This window comes from Sinocyclocheilus rhinocerous, unplaced genomic scaffold, assembly GCF_001515625.1.
Source record: "Sinocyclocheilus rhinocerous isolate Xijiao unplaced genomic scaffold, SAMN03320098_v1.1 scaffold1401, whole genome shotgun sequence".
Classification (NCBI taxonomy): Eukaryota; Metazoa; Chordata; class Actinopteri; order Cypriniformes; family Cyprinidae; genus Sinocyclocheilus; species Sinocyclocheilus rhinocerous.
This window is the reverse complement of record NW_015637536.1, coordinates 192,544-196,269: the sequence shown is the minus strand read 5'-3', so window position 1 is coordinate 196,269 and position 3,726 is coordinate 192,544.

The following is a 3,726-nucleotide window of genomic DNA, read 5'->3' as shown; positions in this document are numbered from 1 at the left end:
GATAAATCAGGAAGATTACTTACAAAGCAGTCTTTTGTGGAAGAAGTGATGGTTCTACCTTACTTGTAACAAGGCATAGAATTTACAGTTTTAGCTACAGTATATGAAGTTTGCACAAGACTAAACATAACTTTCAAAAGCTCATCATACGCAGGGCAGGAGGATTTGGGAAGGCTCAGCCTCAGCTTCTTTGCCCTCCTCAGACATTTCCTGCTTTTGCTGGGCCGAACCCAGCAGAGCACTGGCCCCTGGACCAGACGATGTTAATGAAATAACATCATCCTCCAGCTGCTCACTCTCGTCCACAGATGACGATCGCGAGAGGGAAATCACCTCTTTAAACTCATCGGCCAGATCCACCTGTGATCCCCATGAGCTCATTCTCCTTCGTGCATCAGCAGCGGCGGGTCCTGAATTGCAGGAAGCAGATGGCTGCCCCTCTTTCCTCGAAAAAATAGACAAATGAGAGCGGAGCTTTTTCATTGGAAAACGCTCGCAGTGCACACCGATTGCCCCCTCGGAGACATCGCGTGCGTGCTCTTCGCCCAAACAAATAACGCATAGATCGTGTGTGTCATCAGATGTTAAACAACGACAACACGGATGCACACATCCTCTAAATGCTTTGCTAGTGCTCGCCATGATATGAATAGAGAACGCTCTTACCACAGAAATGCATGCTTTAAACAAAAGAGTCAATGAAGACGAAGAAGAGGATGATGTGTTCTCCCGGCGCCTATTTATACTATAGTCGCACCGGTAGTGACGTCATGGCTGTCGCCGGCCAACGTGTTGTTGGTGTTTTTTCAATGTATGCTTCAGACACGGGTCACGACGAGGCGTCCCCCCCCATAGCGACCCCTATAGGATGCAGTTCGAAGTTCCCATGAAAGGGAACTGAAGTTAATCAACTGTTTTTGTCAGTGGCGGCTGGTCAATAGGGGGCGCTGGGGCGCCACCCCCCTCAAGTTAGCCAGGGAAGAAGCTTACTTCAACATGTTAAAAATAAGTTAAATATATATTGCAAAATAATCATGAAATTGCTTTGTTTAGTCATACGATTCGACTGGTAGTCATGTTAGCACCTATTAAAAATCAAAAAATCTAAACTCTATTTAGTTTGTTTTGTGTGTGGGGCGCCGGACAAATGGGTGTCTATTAGGTCCGTAAACTTTTGAAAAGCATGTGACTTGAGGCTAAGCTCTAATTGGCTTGTTTCAGATTGTAGACCCTCCCACTTTTGATTTTAGCGAGTCAGTATTGTTTTTATATATTTTGGCCTCATGTGATTGGATATCTCTTCCGAGATTAAAATAAATTCGATTTTATTTTCTTACAAAAAATCCTTTCACAAGACATTTAAATGAAAAAAAAAGAAATAAATAAAAATACGGATCATGGAGCTTGGATGGAGTTGGCTAGCTGGATGCGATGTAAGTCATGCCTTTTATTGTTTTCCCTGTTTGTTATTTTAAAGTCCTGTCACCGAAGCATTGTGGACAGCGACACAGAAGGTAACTGAAACAACACAGTTTAACTTGAGGCGATCATCGCGGTCCAAGCACAATGGTTCATGTAGATGATATAGTTATCCAATGGACATGTCTCTTTTCAAGTCAAATATGAGTCTTTATGGAAGTATTATTATATGCACAACCAGGGGTTAAATTGGGATTTGTTATTTTGGGGGGGGGCTCTATATCGAGCTTATATGTATATATGTGTGTGTGTGTGTTTTGTTTCTTTGCAAGTATGATTTATTCTGAAGCAATATTCTCATTTTATTCAATATTTATATATTCAATATTTTATCCATGGGCATTTTTTAACCTTTATAGAGAGCATTTTCCCACTAATCTCATACTTTAATTATTTCAAATTCTTACATTTGATCTATAAATTCAATTATAATAATGTGATTATCTATACATTATCAAATGAAATCATTTACACTGAAAAATACAAATGCATTAAATAATATTATGAGATTCTTTTAAATATTTTTGGAATATACAAACAAGAAATGATGGTGGAAATTATACTTTTCAACGAAATTAAAACGCCAGTAGGTGCCAGTAGTGAGCGTTTAATGAGTGAGTCATTGACTACCTTTACATGGACATCAGTAATCTAATATATATATATATATATATATACATATATATGTGTGTGTGTGTGTGTGTGTGTGTGTGTTTGCAAATATAATTTATTCTGAAGCAATATTCTCATCAGTTTTCTCAGCTGTGACATAAATCTGTGTGTTTTTTATATTTTATCCAAGGGCTTTTTTTTTTGTTTTTACCTTTATAGAGGGCATTTTCCCACTAATCTCATTAATACTTTAATTTCAAATTCTTACATTTGATCTATAAATTCAATTATAATAATGTGATTATCTATACATTATCAAATGAAATCATTTACACTGAAAAATACAAATGCATTAAATAATATTATGAGATTCTTTTAAATATTTTTGGAATATACAAACAAGAAATGATGGTGGAAATTATACTTTTCAACGAAATTAAAACGCCAGTAGGTGCCAGTAGTGAGCGTTTAATGAGTGAGTCATTGACTACCTTTACATGGACATCAGTAATCTAATTATTTACCTTATTCTGAATAAGACAATATTACAATTAAGGTGTTTACATGAGTTGCTTTTAGAATATTCCTTTCATGTTCCTGTTTTACATGTTATAGTACATAGTTCGATTAATGGCACACGTCATTACGTCACCACGCGACGTCATCCGACGCCCCTCCAGAATTTCATGTATAAACACATATAGTTCGTCTTCGTGATGATTCCATGTACAGTTTTGGGTGTTTCATTTTTAATTTACTGTAAGCTTCAAGTTAATTATTTGTCATGCTATACATGCAAACAGACGACGGCGTTGTTGAAGCCATTCTTTTGTTTGCTGTCAAACGGTCGAACACTGCCATGTGTGTATCCTGTCGCAAGATGCGGCGAAAAGTCCTACACAATGGTAATAATGTGATAAAGGTGTGTTCATGTCTTTACTGCACGTCAATAATGCGACTAAAATAGGAATACTCCACATGTCTTAATTCGATTAGTGTTTACTTCGATTATGACTTTAGTTATGACTTTAGTTTTGATTAAGTTAATCAAAAATCTCTGTTTACATGGTAGATTCTTAATCAGAGTATTGTCTTAATCTTATTAAAATCGGAGTATTGTTGTCCATGTAAACGTACTGATGTTTATCAGTACGTTTATGCATGGGCTAATGAAACTTCATCCGATTCAATCAGCAATGAATCGGCTGGTTGCTGTGAGATGCGCTGTGTTTCCGCCTAAAATGTAAGTGACCAAATATTATTGTATTTGCTTATTGAACTGTTTATAGAACTATCAGTCGTAATGGTGAAAACGTTGTGTGATGTTACCTAACTAACTGTATTTTAAATATAAAACTTTCCATTTTGAATTTTTACCTCAGGATGCTGAGTTTCTTAGTGTTGCGCGCTTTGATTTCACCTGGAGAGGCTGCGGGAGCCTCGCCTCAGCAGCGCAACCTTATACTGTCAATAGATACATTAGATATCCACTATTTGCCACTTACTCTAAATGTAATAAAATCAGAATAATATTGCGTTTTGGTGTTTACATAGTTATTTTTGGTTACTGATGTTTTAATCATGTTACTTGTCTGGCGTTAATGAAGAGTTAATGTCAAGCCCTGGAGTCTATAA